The following is a 10953-nucleotide window of genomic DNA, read 5'->3' as shown; positions in this document are numbered from 1 at the left end:
TGAGGGACGTTGCCATTCTCCTTTCGCTACTCCTTCACTTTTCTCCTTCACTTTTCACAGCATCGCCTTTGGAACCCCACCCACACCCCGGGTATTGAGCCCTCCTCCCCCCCCTCCTCCACCCCCCCCCCCCCCCCGTCCTTTCACCTACCTTCCTTTTCACCCACCCCCTGTATGTAAGAACCCCAGGCCCGGGCTGGCTTCTTTGACAGTCCCCTAGGTGCATTGACGGATGGTTCTCAAAGGAACCCTGAAAAAAAAAAAAAAAAAAAAAGGAGGACAATCTGGGTGGTCACCCCCGCGTACATTGCCGGGGTGGAATGGAGGACCGGACCCTCACCGCTGCCCCGCGAAATGTGACGTGTCGGTGACTGTTGACGCCGGTAATGAGGGGCCCCGGGCGCCGTGACGTCATGTGACCTAAACTTCTTTGTGGATGGCGTCAGAACGGGGGTAGGTTTGAACTCGGGGACGGGAGGTGGTGGTGGTGGTGGTGGTGGGGCCCGTCGTGGTGGCTGTGGAAGGAGACGAGGTCTTTGAGAGCCCCCTGTTCCCTGACCTTTCTGCCCGTGGTGGCGGAAGGCCCGGGAAAGCGGGGATTGACACTGCGGGGCTAACTAGACGCTTTGTGTCCCTGTCAGAGTTATGTGTGCTGCCGGCTGGAGGAAGTGATTGATTGTTTGGTCAGTCTGTCAGCTTCACTTCTTCCTATCACGCTGGTTACTCAACTTACCGGACTTCGGGGCGGGGGAGAAAAACACAAGGTGAGACTTGTTCGTGTGTGTGTGTGTGTGTGTGTGTGTGTGTGTGTGTGTGTGTGTGTTTGTCTGTGTGTGTGTTTGTCTGTGTGTTCATAGTATTGTATCATACTTTCTTGTCACTACATTTTTCTCTGTTAGAAATTAGGGCTGCTGTCAACATCGACAACGTGTCGCCATTCTGCAGTTCCACCCGTTTGATCATGTCGACAAGTATATTGGTCTGCCTATCGAAATGAATCTTTTGCACCTCAAACAGAAGTCTGTTTAGTGATTATTTCTTGCCAGGAGTCTTTTTATTTATTTCTTATACTAAACATGCTGCACAAGGGACCTTGGTTCACTCGCTTGCTGTCAAGTGGCCAGTTAGGCGTTTCATTTTTTTTTTTTTTTTTTTATAGCAGTCTGTCATGTAACGGATTAGGCGTTCTGGAGTAGTTGCGAAGATGACGAGGCGCGCTTAAAACTTGTCGGCGAAGTGAACGTGAAGACATGAGCCATAAACACGTGCCTGCAGCTGATGGCTGTCAATAGGCTGCCGACAGCACACCTGGCTGTTTATTGCAGTGGCAAAGTTTTGTGAAGTGTTGTGAAGCCACTCAGAGCAACACGGAACTGGTCCGCTGCGCCACTGTGTGTGTGTGCTGAACTCGCCGTTTGGCTTGCCCCCCTCTGCCCCCCTCCACCCCCCTTTCCCCTTGCACCCTGCGTCTTCCTGGGGCCACCCAGTAGAACCTCCTGTGTTAATGTGATGTATAGTGGTTAAAAAGAAAAATCTTTTCCTTAATCTTCCGTTTTATCTATTCAACTATTTGACCATTGTTCGTTTAAACAAACTCTTTAGTCAGAAAACATAGTATGTACAGATAAAAACAGAGCTAATATCGTGCTCATGGTTTATCTGTCTATCTGTCTGTTTGTCTGTTTGTCTATTATCTGCCTAATCATCTGTATGTCTGTTTATCTTCGCATGTATCTGTCTCTCTGTCCGTCTATCTATCTTTCTGTCTGTCTGTCTGTTTGTATGTGTGTCTGTCTAGATAGGTGCCTATTCAGTTTGTTTGCTTGTTGTTTTTGTTCTTATAATTTCTGTTGTGATTTTTATGCTTCACTCCAAGATCAGTGTTCTCTTTACGCAAAAAAAGATTTGCGATTACTTTGACACTATAACCACAAGTACGGTACCAACCCTCTTGACATCTGCATGCCAGGAACACTATGCTTCAACCCGATATGACTTCCAGGAAATTACAACCCAGAAAACAGCAACAACAGCAACTTTGCCTATGAATTATTTGTTGCATTCAGACGCTAATCAGTAGTCCCTTTGGAACATAAATATCGAAGCAATAGAAAGCTGCGAAAGAACACTAAAACGTTATATGTATTTATTTTATGTCGCATATTCTAATGAGAATAATACTAAAACTTTCAAAGACGTTTGGTCTTTCGGCGCTCTTGGTAGTGTGGAGCAGACTGAAAAACAAACAAAAAACACTCTTCATTAACAATTTCAACTACTCAATACAATAAATTAATTAACGTCATCATCACAAAACAAAAGTTAAAAGAGAGAAAAAATAACAACACACACAAAAAAACAAAAAACAAACAAACCTAGTCCAACACGTGGACAGTGATATTTCCCTTCTGGCAGAGAAAAGAGGATATAGATAAAACATTTGCATATAAATAAGTTTTCTTGAGTTTAAACAATCTCTTCCCAAGTTCCATAAATTACTTAAGATTGTCTGTTGTCTTTCCGTACAACTTGCAAGTCAGGACTTCAAAGAATTATGTGACATATCTTTAGGTAGTATATAAATCCGTTTTGAGTAATATACATTTAGTACACACACAAAAAAAAATTGTCATTGTGTGTACATTCTTTGCAAATCGCGTATTCTACATCTTGACTTATCCATCCGCCTACTACTACAGTTTTAGAATGTCCAAAAAATAGTGTTATTTGAGGTAGACTGATACCAAATGAATATCGATTACATTCATCAAAGTTCGCAATGCATTTTATGCTGGAAAGAAAACACAACTTACTCAAGATAAATTCACAACACTTGAGAAGAGTGTATAAATTGTCATATCTTGAACATACGTGTCAACATGCTGAATTTTGATTTAATTTGTTTATTATCTCTTAAAAGAATTTCGTTAATGTGTGTGTGTGTGTGTGTGTGTGTGTGTGTGTGTGTGTGTGTGTGTGTGTGTGTGTGTGTGTGTGTGTGTGTGTGTGTGTGTGCTTTTAAGCTTATTTCGTTTGACATTGTTAGTAGTGAATCAATGTGTATGTACTGTTATTGTGTCTTCCACACCCCAAAAGGGGCAAAACATTTAAATTTCTTTTGAATTTTAAACTCATAACAAGGCATTAAATAAAATCATCACCAAACACACACGCACACACAGGAACACAGACACACACGGCCACACAGACACAGACACACACGCACACACACACACACACACACACACACACACACACACACACACATATATATATATATATATATATATATGTTCCGGGCAAAATTCTGTGGAAAAATCCACTTAGATAGAAAAGCAAATACACTTTCAGACAAAAAAGAAAAAAAGAAAAAAAAAAAAAAAAAAAGAAAGAAAGAAGAAGAAGAAAGGAGGAGGAAGAAAAGTGTGTGGCGCTGCATCGTGCTATCGCTCTGCCCCAAGACAGCAGGCCGAATTCCAGTCCGTGAAATCTTTTGTGGCAAAAGATGATAAAAGTAATACAACACCAACACTCACACACACACACACACACACACACACACACACACACACACACACACACACACACTGACTGAGGCGCGCGCAAGGCCAAGCACTCAGGCACGCGCAAGGGCTAGCCCGCGTATACTAATTTGCAATAGTTATGGAAATATTCAATCAGCTATGAGAACGTGTCTCCCTGATGTAATACAGGCCAGTGACTTGAAAGAGCACTGAGGGATGGACCCTGAGCGCGAGTCCTTGCACAAGCTGGTGATGGGACCCGCCAGTCGTGCCCACAGCAAATCAATCAGTTATTGTTTACATCATATGTTTGGATTCCCTTCTCTGGTCATCATTGATATGGTTACACACCCTGCTGCTGTTCATATTGTTTGTGTTGCTACTGCATCAATCATATTACTTTGTTTTGATTGCATGTCGCCTCAGTGTGCTCGTCAGAAAGCAGTAAATGCTGTCCTGTAAACACGCGCACACAAAGCCCCTGTTTTTTGAACTGGTGATCCATTTTCCTCAGCCTCCAGCACAGGCCTCCTTTCCATTTTCTGTTTGTCCTGGAGCACAATACCAAATGTTATTTGTGATTATAAAATTGTATTCGGTACATGAATATGTAACACTTTCATGTGACCCCAACGGGGTTTCCTGAAATAAACATGTCTTGTCTTGACTTGTCTTTGTCTTGTCTTGTCCTTGTCTTTGTCTTGTCTTGTCTTGTCTTGTCTCAGTCACACTGCTCTTGGTCTGTGAAAATCAGTGAATCAGCTGGCGGGTGTGCGTGTTCTTGTGTTTCAGATATAAGCATTGCTTTATTTTCGTGTCGATTTTCTTTTCTAACCAGACAGAGGTTTACAGATACAAATATATCTTTTTATATACTTTGTGAAACAAGGAAGGAAAGACATAATGATGTTCTAAATACTAACAATGTTACAACAACATAATGTATGGAGAACAATACACACTCAAGAACATATGGTTTCTATGATGATATTGTTTTACTTAGTCTTGTACTAGATAGATATATATATAGTGCCCATTTTTGCATACATTTCTCTAGATATGTATATAGTGCCCATTTTTGCATACATTTCTTCTGTTCTATAGATATGTTAAAACACACTTGTCCACTTCGTATGGCTTTGTGGGATCTTTTAAGAACAGTTTAATGTTGGCTTTACTTTATTGATTCTACATGGAATTCGGCTATCAATAAGATATATGAGACACATCCATCAGTTGTTCATTTTGTTATGTCCAAAAAGCATCAGTTCATCGTTAAGAGAGAGTCTGTCAGAATGTAAACACTTAAGAAATATATTACAATCCCAGTCCAAAAAGTTACACATGATTACACTCCGATAGATAATATAGAATAGTGTCTTTTTATCCTGGCAAAAATTACACTTCTTATCATCAAAATAGAATTGGTCACAAGAACGCAATAATAAATTTTCATTGGAACCATTTTAATCTTGTCTCTTGGATTTTTCTTGTATTTTTCTTGTCACAATTTCTACAAACATTTGGCAGTTCATGTTGTTGTTTTTTTATTAGTACATCGTAAACATATTTCGCTTCTCTTGTATCCTTTAACATTACAGTATATGCTTTATTATAGCTGGCTCCATTCTGATGATTGTTTTTCAGTACTATATCCTTTTCTCCTGAACAGCTTCTAACTGGGTTCACACAACCAAAGTACTCTAGTACTGGGGCTTGAGTATCATTTTATCATGGATTTCATAAATATTCAAAATTCTTCCATTCTCTTTCACGAGATCTTTTGCATGATATTATTTTTCTTACCCAGTCTTCGAAATACAAGGCTTTACCATCTATCTTAAATTCATTATTAAAAGAAACAAAGGTTCCATCAAAATATTTTGCAGGTCATGTATATCAATTTTGTCACACAGTTCTGCAGAACTACGAAATTCATCTTTCCGAAAAGACTTTACTATGCGTTCTCCAACTGTCAGTGCTATTGGGCCATATTCCTGTAACATTTCAATTTCTGGGACATTCCTTTAACAATTTAGTTTTCAAACAGATTGCAGTATTTTTTCAACCATGTGAGCTTTAAAGATTTTATCAATGATAGAATATGCGGAATATTTATACCCCCGTTTTGTGCACTGTGTACCGCTAATGATCTCTTAACATTTTCTTTATTTCATCCCATACAAAATTAAAACACTCTTTTGTAAATTTTGAATTCTGTTATATCGTGGATTTTGAAGCAATATCCATAAGTAAATTAATTTTGACATTGTAAGTGACTAAAGAACAGCTACTCTTACGAATGGTATAACAGACCTTTCCATCCTTACATTAGAATGTTTTTTGTTTCATTGAACTTGTTAGTTGTGCTCAGTTCTGCCATACTACACAGGGGGTTTGAACCCAACGCCCCAGTAATCATTGCATTCATTTCCCAGCCACACATTACATGTTTTTTCATAATTTAATTTGAGTCATGAAACTGAATCGAATTCCCCTAGTTTATCTTAAATAGTTCTCCATATGACTTTCAGTCACCTTCTAGAAAAAAAAAGACATATCACCAGCAAAGTGGCTAAGTTTACAATCATTTTGCAAGCCATTAACTCTGCAAACAAAATGAACAATTGGACGAGAGTGGGTCTCCCTGTCTACATCCTCCTTCAATCCGGAGACTACTAGATGCTTTATTATTTATTAACTAATATGGAGGACCTTACATTGGTGTAAAACGCTTCTGCCTAACGACAAATATCAGTACCAAAATAACAGTGTTTTAAAACTGGATATATATATATATATTAAATATATATATATATATATTTCCAACTGACTGAATCGAAAGTCTTTTCAAAATATATAGAAACTAGTAGTCCTGGTAGTTTTTTTTCCCCCATCAAATGATAAATCTTATCGGTGTCGATTTCTTAAGTACGTGTATACTTTATTCTTCTTACTGTCATTGTAGAACGCGGAGTGTTTTGAAGTTACGCTCTATATTTAGAAATATCCGGGGGGAACAACAACAAACAACAAACAAACAAACAAACAAAAAACCCAACTAACTAAAATTAATAATGAAAAAAAGATTTAAAAAAGCAGTCCTGTTTCGTCAAGTGTGTGAAGAAGATCTGACAGTCTTCCCCCCCCCCCCCCCCCCCCCCTCTGTGTGTTCTGGAATGAGAGCAATGATACCTCACTTCCACATCACAGTCAATCATTTCGTCAAAGACTCTTTGACTCGCTTGACACAAAAGGACAGTTCACCAACTTGCTTTGGAGGTCAATGTTTCCTTTTATTCAAGTCAAACTACACTGAAAATACAACCGATGGTTTGAGTTTAATGCCATGAATACCTGAGAAGTCTAATGAGGAGCGGCAGAATTCAGTGTTTTTTCTTCTTTTCTTTTTCTTTTTAAACAGAATGAAATGACGTTCTTAAAAATGGGCTCAACATTATGAACAGTGTCTTCTTATTGTGCCACCCCTACACTACGAACACAGATCATGGATATTCACGCGTACTGTTAGAATGAGGAATGATAAAGGTGGACAAAATGAAAGAATGCCCAAACATATCTTATAAATAGAAAGTAAAATTAAAAAACAAAAACAAAACAAAAACAAAGACAACACCCCCCCCAAAAAAAACAAAACAACAAACAACAACAACAACAACAACAACAAAAAAACAAAAAAAACCAACAACAAACAAACAAAAAAACAACAACACATAAACGAAACGAAACAAACAAAGAAGACAGAAAACAAATATAACCTACAAATAACAGGATTCTCCGACGTTAAAACAAAAGATTAAAGAAAACAAAACACGGAGAAAAATGACCATACAACGGAGGAAGGGTGGTGTGTGTGTGTGGGGGGGGGCAGAAGGGGAGGGGGAGAAAGAGTTTAGTACAAACCATGCAAAGACTTCCTCTCACAGTGCACCAATCACGCATACAGACACACGTCGTATACAGACACCGTATACAGACACACGTCTTATACAGACACACGTCTTATACAGACACATTATACAGACACAGTACACAGACACAGTATACAGACACACGTCGTATACAGACACAGTATACAGACACACGTCATATACAGACACAGTATACAGACACACGCCGTATACAGACACAGTATACAGACACACGTCATATACAGACACAGTATACAGACACACGTCGTATACAGACACAGTATACAGACACACGTCATATACAGACACACGTCGTATACAGACATCGTATACAGACACACGTCCAGTGCAATGTAAAAGGAAAAAAAAAACCCACCTGAAAACTGACAATGAATTATAGGAATAAAATGAATGCATGATTCATAAGCTTTACACACACACACACACACACACACACACACACACACACACACACACACACACACATATATATATATATATATATATATAGATATATATTCAGTATAAATAGCATACCCGCGTTCTGGAAATTCTGTGCTAAAAATTTCCTCTTTTCTACCATTCTCTTTGTTTCTGCCTTTTTTGCTTTCTTCACTGTTGTTTCCTTTTTCTGCCTTCCCAGTCCATTCCCCTTTCTTTTTTCGAGCAAGCCTTAATACTTATTTCTCTCTTCCGCAGTCTATGATGTACTATCTGCGCTGTTTTGCTCTGGCGATTAGGTAGTAAGATGTAAACACTGGGATGGGCACTAGCTGTCCATTCTGCAGTGTCATCTTCCTGTATGGCCTTTTCTTAACTCTTTCCATACGAACGGCGAAAGAGACGACGTTAACAGCGTTTCACCCCAATTACCATCATCAAAATATTGCAAGTGGAAGGCTCTTATACTGAAGACGTGAATGTTGACAAAGAATACCACAATTCTGACGACGGAAGCTAAAGGTTGGGTCATTCAGACACCCACTGGACATCCGAGGGGTCTGTGTAGAGGAGAAGAGAGGACTGGCCGTACTGAGTGAGTTAAAATGGATTTTGTGTTTGGCTTTGAAGTATTGTTTTATTTAGTTCTGAAAGAAATCAATATCCTTGATTTAAAGTTTACGTGACTGAAACAGACGTGGGTGAGTTTTTAATATTTTATTTCAGTATTTTTAGCTTCAAGTTATTCAACTTTTACGTGGTCTGAGCGAGATGTTGATGAACTGGTCTTTTTAGTGTTATTTTAATTGACTTAATCTTACGTTGGGTTCTCTTCAACAGGTTATAAGGACTGAAGGGTGTTCAGTCCTGACATACTTCTTTGAGGTCAGCTGGGCTACAAACAACATGATTTGATCTAAAATGATTTGCACAATTTAAAACAACTGTCCCACAACTCTGAATCATGTTGTACAAATCAGTATATCGGAGACACAAACAAACAAGCAAGAACACAAACAAAAACCAACCAACCATGGTGTATAACGATTCAAATTAAACATCAGTCAATGAAAACGGTTTGATTATTCCTACCATCAACAGTTCAGGTACTTAACTCTTGCTTTCATAAACAATTTAACAACTGGTGTTTGCTTGTTTGTTTGTTTGCTTGTTTGTGTGTGTGTGAGAGTGTGTGAGTGTGTGTGTGTGTGTGTGTGTGTGTGTGTGTGTGTGTGTGTGTGTGTGTGTGTGTGCGTGAATTCAAGTCAAAATGATCTTATTGAGGATAAGAGAATAAGCTTATACAGCTTTTTTATTCAAAATTTTTTTTTAATCCTGCCCTCAGACAAAAATAAGAAAATAATAATAATAATAATAATAATAATGGATACTTATATAGCACACTATCCAGAAATCTGCTCTAGGTGCTTTACAAAAACGCTTTTGATAACATAAAACATTATATCTATGTTACATACACACACCAAAATGTGACCACACACACACACACACACACACTCACACACACACGCACGCACGCACGCACGCACGCACATACACACACACACTGCATACATACATTTTAACATACATGTGTATCTAACAGCTACCCTAACACATACACACACATAGGCAGGCACATACTTACATAAACACACGCACACAATACACATTCATATACATGCATGTATACAAAAAAGAAAGAAATGGGGGAAGCTGGGGTCGGGATCAGATAATATTTCAAGTAACACACAAGAAATTCTATCGAAAATAACCCCACAAAATAACAACGAAGAAAAAAAAACAACAACAAACGAGCGCAAATAGCAAATAAATATGCACATAATTATGATACCGAGCGCGCGCGCGTGCGTGTGTGTGTGTGTGTGTGTGTGTGTGTGTGTGTGTGTGTGTGTGTGTGTTTTCACACTGATTTAAGGAGACTGTTTTGTTTTAAATGTCTTTTCGTGAAATAGTATTACATGTTTAACAAATTTGTCTTTTTTTTATTTGAAATGAATTCACACACGCAATTCAGTTTACTAGATTTGGTCCGGGCTAAGTGCCAGTGCAAGTGAATATCAAATGACGGGAAATGGAATTCCGTTGTTGCTATTTGAGTATTTCACAGGCTTCGTTAGGATCAAAGAATTCCATTCCAATTTCTTCAGCAGTCATGCCCCCCCCGCTCTTCGTACCAAGTCACCGATTGTTCAATCAATGACGTTTCGATCCACAGTCCAGTCCTCGCCAACAATGGAAGGCAAATACTAGGACCGAAAGAAAGCCGTGCTCAAACTTCCTTCCTCACAATGTAAAAGATGATTACCAATTACCGATTGCAGCTCCTTTTTAAGACTTTTAAAAAGCATATTTTATAAAAGATACGGAAACGAAGATGAAAAGAAAATTTATCAACGGGAAAGAGAAAGAAAGAAATGACGTGAAAGGAAATTAAAAGATAAAAACAAAAGACACACAGAAAAGAAACGAAACAAAGAATATAAATGACACAAAGTAAAAAAAGAAAAATAACATGAAATAAAGAAGAAACAAACCCAAGAAATGAAGGAAACAAAGACTACTACTACTACCGCTACTACTACTACTACTACGAAGAAAAAACAGAAACGAATGAACACGACATGGGCAGGAGGTGGTGGCAGCAACAACAATGGCCGCCCCACCGACAGCCATGAATAAATAATACCGGAAGCATAGGGATCAGGCCGACCTGCGCTGTGCTGTGCAGCGGGTCTCCCAACTGAACGCCGCTGACCCCGCCCGACACACAGACCAGAACGGCCTGTTTGCAAACAGCCCCTATCTCAAGGGCTGCCATCAAACACCGCCCTCCCCCTAACGGGCTGTTTGCCTTGGCTTCATTAAGACACAGTCCTCCTGGGGCTTCTCCTGCTGTGAGGATTGTCGTTAGCATCTCATATATATATATATATATATATATATATATATATATATATATATATATATATATACATTACGAATATAGTCTGTGATAAAAACAGAGTAAGGGGAAAGTGGGGGGGGGGGGGGGG

General features: G+C 39.0%; 1 long non-coding RNA gene across 1 annotated transcript in view; it reads left to right on the top strand.

Annotated features, from left to right (window-relative positions):
• Positions 1–531: 531 nt before the first annotated feature.
• Positions 532–10953, top strand: part of LOC143297744 (uncharacterized) — a 50671-nt gene continuing 40249 nt past the window's right edge. The window contains exon 1 of the long non-coding RNA XR_013057305.1: positions 532–764. This is a non-coding gene — a long non-coding RNA (uncharacterized LOC143297744). The remainder of the gene's footprint in view (positions 765–10953) is intronic.

Source organism: Babylonia areolata, chromosome 23 (assembly GCF_041734735.1).
Source record: "Babylonia areolata isolate BAREFJ2019XMU chromosome 23, ASM4173473v1, whole genome shotgun sequence".
NCBI classification, from domain to species: Eukaryota; Metazoa; Mollusca; class Gastropoda; order Neogastropoda; family Buccinidae; genus Babylonia; species Babylonia areolata.
Note: the sequence above shows the minus strand (reverse complement) of the source record. Positions and strands in the feature narration are given on the sequence as shown.